The sequence below is a fragment of the Rattus rattus genome, chromosome X (genome assembly GCF_011064425.1).
Source record: "Rattus rattus isolate New Zealand chromosome X, Rrattus_CSIRO_v1, whole genome shotgun sequence".
In the NCBI taxonomy this organism is placed as follows: Eukaryota; Metazoa; Chordata; class Mammalia; order Rodentia; family Muridae; genus Rattus; species Rattus rattus.
In genome coordinates this window covers 24,625,357-24,636,310 of record NC_046172.1, presented here as the reverse complement: position 1 = coordinate 24,636,310, position 10,954 = coordinate 24,625,357, and the positions used below count along the sequence as shown (strand labels likewise).

The window sequence follows — 10,954 nt, the reverse complement described above, 5'->3', positions numbered from 1 at the left end:
CCTCTATTGGATGTAGGATTAGTAAAGATCTTTTCCCAATCTGTTGGTTGCCATTTTGTCCTAAAGATAATGTTGTTTGCCTTACAAAAGCTTTTCAGGTTTGTGAGGTCCTATTTGTTGATTCTTGATATTAGAGGATAAGCCACTGGTGTTCTGTTCAGGAAATTTTCACCTGTGCCAGTGTGTTTGAGGCTCTTTCCCACTTTCTCTTCTATTAATTTCAGTGTATCTTGATCCACTTGGACTTGAGCTTTGTACAAGGAAAAAAGAATGGGTCGATTTGCATTCTCCTATATGCTGACCTCTAGTTGAACCAGCACCATTTGTTGAAAATGCTATCTTTTTTCCTGACCATAGGTGTGTGGGTTCATTTCTGGGTTTTCAATTTTTTTCCTTTGTTTTTCTTGCCTGTTTTTGTACCAATGCCATGCAGTTTTTTTTTTTTTTAAATCACTATTGCTCTGTATTATTGTTTGAGGTCAGGAATGGTGATTCTCCAGAATTTCTTTTATTATTGAGAATGTTTTTTGCTATCCTGGGTTTTTTTTTTGTTATTCCAGATGAATTTGAGAATTGCTCTTTTTATCTCTGTGAAGTGCGTTGGTATTTTGATGGGGATTGCATTGACTCTGTAGATTGGTTTCAGTAAGATGGCCATTTTTACTATGTTACTCCTGCTGATCCATGAGCATGGAAGATCTTTCCATCTTCTGAGTTCTTCAGTTTCTTTCTTCAGAGACTTGAAGTTTTTGTCATACAGATTTTTCACATGCATGGTTAGAGTCACACCAAGGTATTTTATAATGTTTGTGACTATTGTGAAGGGTGTCATTTCCCTAATTTCTTTCTCAGCCTGTTTATCCTTTGAGTAGAGGAAGGCTACTGATTTGTTTGAGTTAATTTTATACCCAGACACTTTGCTGAATTTGTTTATCAGCTGGAGGAGTTCTCTCATGGATTTTTTTTTTGGTTGCTTATGTATGCTATCATATCATCTGCAAATAGTGATATCTTTACTTCCTCCTTTCCAATTTGTATCCCTTTGATCTTTTATTTCCTAATTACTTTTGATAGAACTTCAAGTACTATGTTGAATAGATAGGGGAAAAGTGGGCAGCTTTGTCCCTGATTTTAGTGAGATTGCTTCAAGTTTCTCTCCTTTTAGTTTGATGTTGGTTATTGGTTTGCTATATATCGCTTTTATTTTTATTAAATTTAGGTTTGGACTTGAATTCCTGATCTCTCTTATACTTTTAACATGAAGGGTTATTGTATGAGAACATTGAACCTCACAAAATAATAGTAGGAGACTTCAACACCCCACTCTTACCAATGGACAGATCATGGAAACAGAAACTAAACAGTTTCCAATGAGATGATTATGTGTTTGTTTTCTTTGAATTTGTTTATATAGTGGATTACAGTGATGGATTTTCATATATTGCACCATGTCTCCATCCCTGAGAGCTGGGTTCTGATGTTGCCAAGTACCATTGGTTTCTGTTGCTTATATTCTTGTGCTTGCATCTTGCCATCTGCTTGTCTCTAGTACTAACTGGCCTTGCTGTGTCTGACTGGAGCCTGTCCCTTCTGCGATTCTGGTTGTGTCAGAACTCCTGGGAGTCCAGGTGTCTCTGGGATCCTGTGATTCTGGGATCCTATGGGCCTATGATCCTGGGTATGTCAGAGCTCCCGGGAGTCAAGCTTCCTCTGGGTGTTGTAGGAGTAGGTGAGGAGCCAGAGCCCTGGGTCAGCTCTGGGCACAGGTGCAAACCTGAAGGAGGCACCTGTTCTTAAGAGACTTTCAATCTTCTTTTGCTTTATATAGGTACCTTTTCCACAGAAGAGGGCTGATCATGGAGGGCTGTAGCCTCCATGCTGTATGGCAGTGCATGTGAAATGCAGCCCAGTACTTGAACTGCATCTTAAACATCCTGCTTCATTAAGCAGCCCTCATTACTCATCTGCCCCACCCCCACCCCTGGCACACACACACCCTTGACAGCAGTGTTGTTGATCTCATAGGACCTGGCAGCATGATCAGTCAGCATGTCTCTCCATCCAGGGCACCCTGCCAAGAGCCAATTTCTCTGCCTAAAGCCTTTACCCCTTGTAGGGTCCTTGTTAATTCTGTCTCAGTTTAAATTGATACTCCACAGAGAAGCCATGTTCTGACTAACAAAGAAAGCCCATCATTTCATGTCATTATCAAGTCAGTCAATAGTGATTTTCCTTTGTAACACATGTTTACTTCCAGTCTCACCACTGGGCTACAGACACCTTGAAGAGAACACCTTAAGGTCACTTAAAACAGCCAATAATCTGCTCCACTTTGCAATGAGAAATAGTGTGTGCCATAAGCCTAGTGACATCTGTTATTTATGTCACTGTGACCTATAGTTTGTTGCTTTTTCATTAAAAGGTGAAGAGAGTGGCAAGAGGCTCCTTGGCATGGCTTATGAGTCTTTATTCCATGATAATTTCCATTAGCATCTCTCTCTTAGCCACTGTATGTAAATATGAGATCTTGGTGAGCAGAAAGAGTCCTTATAGCCTTTCCAAGTATCAACAAAATCCGTAGCCATCACTGCCTCTCCTCAGCAGTCTCACTGACCATTAATCCCTGAGGGGATGTTTCATGTGTCACGAATGTCTATTTCACTCAGAGATGGAATTTCTACTATTAGCATATATCCATTGTGCAAAAATGGCTTTCATTAAGATGTTTTCATACATGTACTTCTGTTCATATTCATCCTCTCTCCTGTCCTCTGCCCTCATATTGGTTCCTTCCCTTCCTCTTCACAAATAGTCCCCCTTCTACATTCATCATATGTATGTATTAAATATATTTTATTTTATGCTTATAGGTCTTTTGGTTTGCATGATGGATATTTGTGTACCATGTGCATGCCATCAGTGTCCACAGAGGCCAGGATCAACCAGATCTTTTGGAACTGGAGTTATAGATGTCTGTCACTTGCTACATTGTTTTGGGACCTGACCCTGGATCCTCTACAAAAGCAGCAAGTGTTCTTAACCACCCTGAGACATCTTCTAGCCTGTCCCCCATGAGCCATTCAGTTGTGAGGGAAGACTCCAGGGATTTTCACAAGAGTGGGTAGAAAGCTTTGCAAGATGAGGAGGTGGGGGATGACTCCAAGATAACAGTGTTTCTGGGTACAACAGAACAGTTGCACAGATGAACTCATAGAAATCGTGGACCCATACCCAAGATCTGAGCAAGTTCAAGCCAGACGACAATCCCAGCATGGAGGGGGAGGAGATGGGCCCACATTCCCAGCCTTAGTGGGGAACGATTGCCTTTTGTTAGCTGCTGTGAGAGTCAGTTATTGAAAGGTGTGACCCCTGGTAGTTTGTTTATGCACTGGGGCAGCCTCCATGCCCAAGAGGATTTGGGCAGTAACATGAGTTTGTTGGGTTTTGTTTTTGTTCTTAAGGTGAGAGAACATTGGGTAGGTAAGGAAGTGGGAATGGATCTGGAATTAGTTAGGGGAAGTGGGTGAATATGATCAAAAATACATTTTTGAGATAAGGTCTCTTTTAACAGCTCTGGTTGTCTTTGAACTCACTATGTAGGCCTTGCTGGCCTCAAACTTACAGAATTCCACTTGCTTCTGCCTCCCAAATGCTGAGATTAAAGGCATGTATCACCGAACCCAGCCTTGTATGAACTTGTTGAAGAATTAAGAGTAATACTTTCCAAAGAAAGGAGTAAAGATGTTGAGCATGTTTCCCTATATTTGTTACCTATTTAGGTTTCATCTTTTGAGAATTCTCCATGCATTTACTGTCATGTGATAGTTCCTGGGGCAATATAAAGAACTGTCTGTTACCTCTACATAGAGAGGGCACAGACAGACCAAAGAAAGGATCCTAAGTCCAGATTGGTGAACCAGTGAGTTTATTGCATGATCCATAGGCAGTTTTACCACTGAGGAGGTCCCCGAGCTACTTACACAATCAGCCATATACAAAGAATGTGTTTCCCCACTTGTTCCCCTCCACATCACAAAATTGTTTATCTCTTCCATTATCTTGATCATAATCCTCATTATGATTTCATGGAGGAGGCTGGAAAGACGACTCAGCACTTGCTGCTCTTGCAGAGGGCTGGAGATCTAGTTCTCAGAGGCCATATAGGCTCACAACTGCCTATAACTCTAGCCCTCTTCTGCCCTCCACAGGCAGCCCACGCACATGGTATATACTCAACATAGACACATACACATAAATAAAAATTAATGATCAAAATGGTTTTATGAAGGCTCTTGGGAGTCTTGTCCCTCCCTTCATGAAAACATGTTAATAGGCCAGATATCAAAAGGGTCTCCCACATGTGACTGCAGCTGCTCTGACCTAGTCATGTGCTTCCGGAAGCAGCATCTGCTCCAGCTCCTTGTTATGACAGTCAATTGCAATCTCCTCTGAAATAAGTGCTTTCACCCTCTTTGAAGAAGCCAAAAGAAGATGATCTTCAGGTAGGATATGGGTAACGATCCAATGGCTGTTTCGGCATGAAATAGCACATTATCGAATTTTCCAGAGCCGTACTGGTGACCATACGAAGAGTAAGCCAGGTCTTCATGAACTGTCGCTACATGAATATTTTTGCCACTGAACACTAACTGTCCAATGTGGAAGGCTCTCTGGTAAATTGCAACAGACTGGCAGATATTGTCTACAATGAAGAAGTAGAACCCATAATCTTAGCAGCGTGTCAGAGTATTTTGGGTGTTTGGATCCAAAATGATCTCCTGGCAGTACACTACATGTTTAATTAACTGTTCTGCCTTCTTAAATTCATGCTTGACTACACAAGCCTTAGAAGTTCGTCTTAAAACACCCACCACAACTTTGACTGGTAAGCCTGCTGTAATTTCCTCCACTGCCTGAACACACCATTTGTATGCCTCGTCATACTGGCTTTCTGAAAACAGGAGCACCCATAGTTCTCCGTAGAGAACAGCTCTATTTGCTTGCTGGCCATGTTTTGACAGCTTATCCATGTATGTATGAGCTAATTTAAATGTTTCTTCACCTAGATGATCTTTGCAATTTCCATTTTGCACACGAAGTAACCTCAACCAAGGGAGCATCCTGTAGAGTACACAACTGAAAGCAGGACAGAAAAACTTTCGCAGCATCACCGTACCAGCCTGCATCGGGAAGAAAGCCACCTAAGACAAAGCCAACCTGGATGGCTTTCTCCTTTACTGCAGCATCTGAACCTGCTATGTAAGAGCACTGTCTACTGAAGGAGTAGGCCAAGACAGAAGAAACCTTAAACACCATGGTCCATCAGAGCCTGAAAGCAATGGTGGAGCAAGTGTCTTTTACCCAAAGCTCTCACAACTTTAGCAAAAATTCCCAATTCACAGAATTCACTGCCCAGTTAACATACACATCCCTGTTGGTAAAGCTTGTAGTAAACTTCAAACTGGATATTCTTAGTCAAGGAGTGGATGTTGAGGATGTAGTTGTCCTTCACGGTGGAGATGGCAGTGTTGTACAGAGCTTCTGGGATCCACTCGACTCCATGGCCGCCATCTTCCCTGGCTCCTCTTCCGCCTCCTCCTGCAGCCCTCCACCGTCCTTCATAGTGAACTCCTGTGAGGCTTCTGAGGGGTGAGACCAGACTCTGTGTCTTCATACAGACAGAGGACAGAAGGTGGTGGTATAGGATATCAGGATGAACACAGAGCACCACAAAACTAAGAGCCTTACATTCCCAGCAGGCACTCCTTTTTTAAAAGCAAGCAAGCAAGCAAACAAACAAACAAACAAACCAACCCCAAAAAACAAAACAAAACAAACCAAACAAAAACAAAACAAAACGGAGTCTGGTGTGACCCAGGCTGAACCTTAAACTTATTACATTACCAAGGATGGCTTTCTTCCCGATGCACGCTGGTCCAGTGATGCTGCGAAGGTTTTTCTGTCCTGCTTTCAGGTTTGTGTACTCTACAGGATGCTCCACTGGTTTTGAGCAGTCGAGTGTTGTGCGAGGTTACTTCATGTGTGAAATGAAAATTGCAAAGATCATCTAGGTGAAAAAACATTTAAATTAGCTCAGACATACATGGATAAGCTGTCAAAACATGGCCAGCGAGCAAATAGAGCTGCTCTCTACAGAGAACTATGGACGCTCCTGTTTGAAGAAAGCCAGTAGGGTGAGGCATACTTCTGATCCTCCTGCCTTAGCCTCTTGAGTGCTGTAATTCCAGGCATGTACCACCATACCCAGTATATGTAGTTTTAGGAACTGAACTCAGCTTCATTCATGTTAGGCAAGCATTGTTAACTGATATATCCCCAGACTGTTAAATCCTCATTTTAGTGACTAATTTTAAGGTTCCCTTTACTTAAAACCACGTTGACAAAATAAGGAAAAATTGATTGGACTTTCACTCTCTCCCTTTTTCCTATCCCCATTAAAGGAGCAAAAATATAGCAAGACCTGAAATCTATAAACTAGGTGTCCTCGTTAGCCTTCACTGTCACATCCTAGAGTCACCTGAGTGTAAACCCCAGTTGAGGGATTATCCAGAGGAAATTGGCCTATCAGCATGCCTGTGGTGGATTTGATTAATGTAGGAGGGTCCAGCTCACTGTGGGCAGCACCATTCCCTAGGCAGGGGATCATGACCTGTATAGGAAAGCTAGGTAAAGATAAGCCTGAAAGCGAATCAGCAAAGAGCACTCCTCCATGGTTTCTGCTTCAAATTCCTGCCTTGAGTTCCTACCCTGACCTCCCTTAGTGATGGAGTGTGACTCAGAAGTGTAAACTGAGTAAACTCTTTCCCCTCTAAGTTGTTTTTGGCTGTGGTGTTTCTCCCAGCAATAGAATGAAACTAGAACATTTAGAAATCAGAAGACCATTGTTGATCAGTAGGGCTCATATGCTGTTCAGATAAAAAAGTCCCCTTGACAAAATGCAGAGGTGGAGGACGTGTGTGGTTGAGAACAGAAGGGAGTAAAGATGAAGATGTCAGCCATCTCTTGTCAGAACAGATTTAAATTGTTTTTGAATATTAGGATTTCTTTCCTGGTCCCCTGTCTTGTCATAGGTTATTCAAGCCAATACCATGAGTTGTCTAGTGATCTGTAGGAGTCCTGTTTTGTTTCACAGAATACAGCCCAAGCTACTGAAATCACAGCACAGTTAAGAGTCCGGGGATGGGTCTCCTGCCAGTGGAACCAACTTATCTTGCATAAATGTAAGATGTTCGAAAGCTTATGTACTGGAGGTAGTGTTTTCTACTAGAAATCTTAAATGGATCATGGAGCACGGAACATATGGACTATGGAGAAAACGTAATGTCTAGAAGATAAGAGGAAAGAGATGCTAAAACTAAATGCACGACTTGCAGTTCTACTCCCAAATAAGGAGTTTCTTAAGGGTTCTTAAGAAAGACAATGGGGGAAATATGTACATACAATTACTCATAGCAGCCCAGTCGCTTACCACATTTGCCACTAGTGGCTATTCAGTAAGTGCATAGAATGGAATTAAACAGCTTTACATTCCATGTATGATTTCATTAGCCAAGTGACAGTATTTGTCATTAATTCAGATGTCTATTTTGCAATACAGATTGAATACTTGAAGACAGGTATGAGAGATGGTACAGCAGTTAGTCATACTGGCTGCTCTTGCGAAATGCTTGGATTTGATTCCAAGTATCCATGTGGTGGTTCACAACTGTCTATACCTCTAGTTCCAGGGTATCTAACACCTCCTCTGGCCTCCTCCAGCATCAGGCATCCATTTGGTGGACAGACATACATACATACAGGCAAAACACCCATACACATTTTTAAAAATGAAAAAGTAAATACTTGAAGCACAGTCATTGTATTAAGCATTTCTATTTTAATCTGGTACTCCTATAAAACATGGGATGGAATTCTTTTACGAGAAATTTAAAAAGCATTTATTCATGTGTGTTTGTGTGTGTGTGTGTGTGTGTGTGTGTGTAGAGAGAGAGAGAGAGAGAGAGAGAGAGAGAGAGAGAGAGAGAGAGAGATGTGTTTGGGTGCCCATGGAAGCCAGAGAAGAATAGCAAATTCCCTGAAGTTTTAGTTACAGGTGTACGCTAACCCATTGTGGGTCTTGGGAATTTAAATAAGTCCTCTAATCCCTTAGGAATAATCTATTCATGCGTAAGATAACTGTAAGAACAAAAGAACATCCAAATCCATAGCTGTTTAAAAACTGCTTGTAACCTCAGCTCCAGGGGATCTGACACTCTTCTCTGGAGTCTATATGCACTTGTACTTAAGTATTTTTAATAGAAAAATTATGCAGTAGGGCTCATTAATAAAGTCCAATGTTATTAAAAGCATGTAAAATTGAACAAGCAGAAATCCTGCCTACTTCTTTATCTCCCCTGACCAAAGTCTTACTTTAAAAGCATTTTCTTGTAAAGGACTGTCCGGAGCCATAATGGGACAAGCTAATAACTAGCAGGTGATCTCTCTGAGATGGCCTGCTTCAGATTACTATATAATCTGCAAAAGTTTGCCCTTATTAAGCATGGCTGTAAGGGAATTCATTTTAGGAAAGAATCCTGCTATTAGTATGCTTTTCCTGTTATTATTAAACATATGTGGCAATCATTAAGTAGTAGCACACCCCTTTGGAGCAGATCTCTGCAGATCTACGAAGATGTACTGTCTTGTAGTGATGCTATAGATGTCTATGTAAATAGATGACTTCTTAAATCTTAATGATGATCCTATAAGAATTCCTAAAATTATAACGGTGATTATTAAGCTCTTTTATAGTGGGACTGCGATTAGGTCTTTTCTGATAGTCAAACTGCAATAAGAACTCTGTTAGTCTGCCAAGTGTCAGCAGTTAATTGCTCTTAGATGGTAACCAGACTTTCTCCTACTCAGAGCACATTCCTAGAGGTTGTAAAACAATTAACCAAAGGTCCTTGTCCGCTCCTGAACCCACGTGGTACCGAGAATCGGGCGAAAGCCTGTGGGATGAAAGAAACACACACACACAGGTTACTCGTGTCAAGCCAGAAGAGGAAGACAGCCTCTGGTTTCTTTATTGACCAAACTATATATCCCAAGTATAGCACTTAGCAGGTATCCAAAGAACACCACTTAGCAGGTATCTGCCAAGCACAGTGGGGAACCCTGGCTGAGACTTTGGTAACAAAGGACCTACGTGGCCTGAATAAATTAGGGAAATAACCAGGAAGGCCAGCCTAATTCTGACTCAGGTGAGAAGTACCTAGCCAGACTGCCAGTTGGGAACAAAAGGCTTTCACATGCAAGGGCAGGGCTCAGCAGGGGTCAAACCTTGCTGGAGACCCAGAAGGGTCATGTTCCGGCTGAAAACATTCCATGAATGCAAACTTCTTGTGCCTTAAATTACAGGGAGAGGCTTTTGATCTTACAATCTAAGACTAAGGCCACACAGTGACAAGGCAACTAGGCCCAAATCCAATACGGCTCCCACAGGTCCTAAAAATGGAACTAATGATTTATTATAGGTGATAGGACAGAAGATAAAATATTGACTCGGTTTATCTATACAAATTTTCACTAATAACAGTTATGGTTTTAACCCTTCAGTGAACCTGGGGAGCTGAGACAGGTGATGGATGTTTAGCCGGATAATTACTCCTGAGGGGTATGCATGCAAACATTCTCTGTTGGAAACTTCTATTTCAATTTATGATTTGAATTTTGAACTTGTGATGAAATTTGTAACATGTAATCATGTATTTTGAAAGATGTGTAAGTCGTGAGGACAAAGAGTGAGAGAGGGCATGGAGAGATGGCTCAGCGGTTAAGAGCACTGACTGTTCTTCCAGAGGTCCTGAGTTCAATTCCCAGCAACCACATGGTGGCTCACAACCATCCGTAATGGGGATCTGATACCCTCTTCTGGTGTGTCTGAAGACAGCTACAGTGTACTCATATACATAAAATAGATCTTTAAAAAAAAAGATATGAGTGAGAGATAGAAGGAACTTTTTTGCCTCAGGAGAATTTTTTGCCTTTCTTCGCTTAGAGAAGAAACTTTTTCTTTTTCTCCACTTAGAAGAACTTTTCCCTTTCCCCACTTAGGATCTTTCCGCTTTCCCCCTTAGATAGCTTTCATAGGAAACTTTTTACAACTTAGTAATAAACGCTGCAATCACTTTTCAAAATATCCCCTTCTCTTCCTGCGACCTCCTACTAGCAGGCTGAAAGCCCAGCAGTTCCTGCTGAGATAGAACAAAGGCTATTCATCCTTTGCTATTTTAGGAAGAGGTGCTAAGTGCCAGAGATTGCAGTTTCTGGCCTCAGGGGAAGAGAGAAGACAGGTCAGCTACAGTAGCATAGTAACTTAGGCTTAGATAAGTAAACATTTTATTATACAGCAACCTTAAATATCTCGGAAGATAAAGTCTTACCCTCTCCAGACACTCTTCCCTCTCCGCAGCCTCAAGAAGAACCAACAAGAAAAAAAAAAAAAAAACCCTGCAGGGGCAAAGGACCTGACTTAGGTCATCCCTAGAGTTCAACAGTAAAAGTCTATGTATGTATATACATACATGTATATACCTTTAATCCTAGCACTTGGGAGGTAGATGCAGATGGATCTCTGAGTTTGATGCCAGCCTGGTGTATGTTATGGGGGAGTGGAGGAATCCCCTAGTAAATGTGTGTTGAACACAGTCATGTCAAGAACCTTAGTGTCTCAGGTCCATGGGAATAGGAAATTCTTCCCCAGGTGAGGCACAGAGGGATGGCAAAGCTGCCTTCTGGTCTGAGTGTCATAGATACAAATACTAATAATGTCAACCACGACTTTTTCCTCCCTGAGGCCTGTGCCTTGAGAACGTTCCCTTATAGATACCTCCTATTGAGATTAGTTAAGCTTGCCTCCTTATAGAGCTGTATATATGAACCTGCCTTCTTC

General features: G+C 41.7%; 1 pseudogene; it reads right to left on the bottom strand.

The window, feature by feature from the left end:
- Positions 1–4,380: 4,380 nt before the first annotated feature.
- LOC116889073 lies at positions 4,381–5,674 on the bottom strand (annotated as a pseudogene).
- Between the last annotated feature and the right edge of the window lie 5,280 nt (positions 5,675–10,954).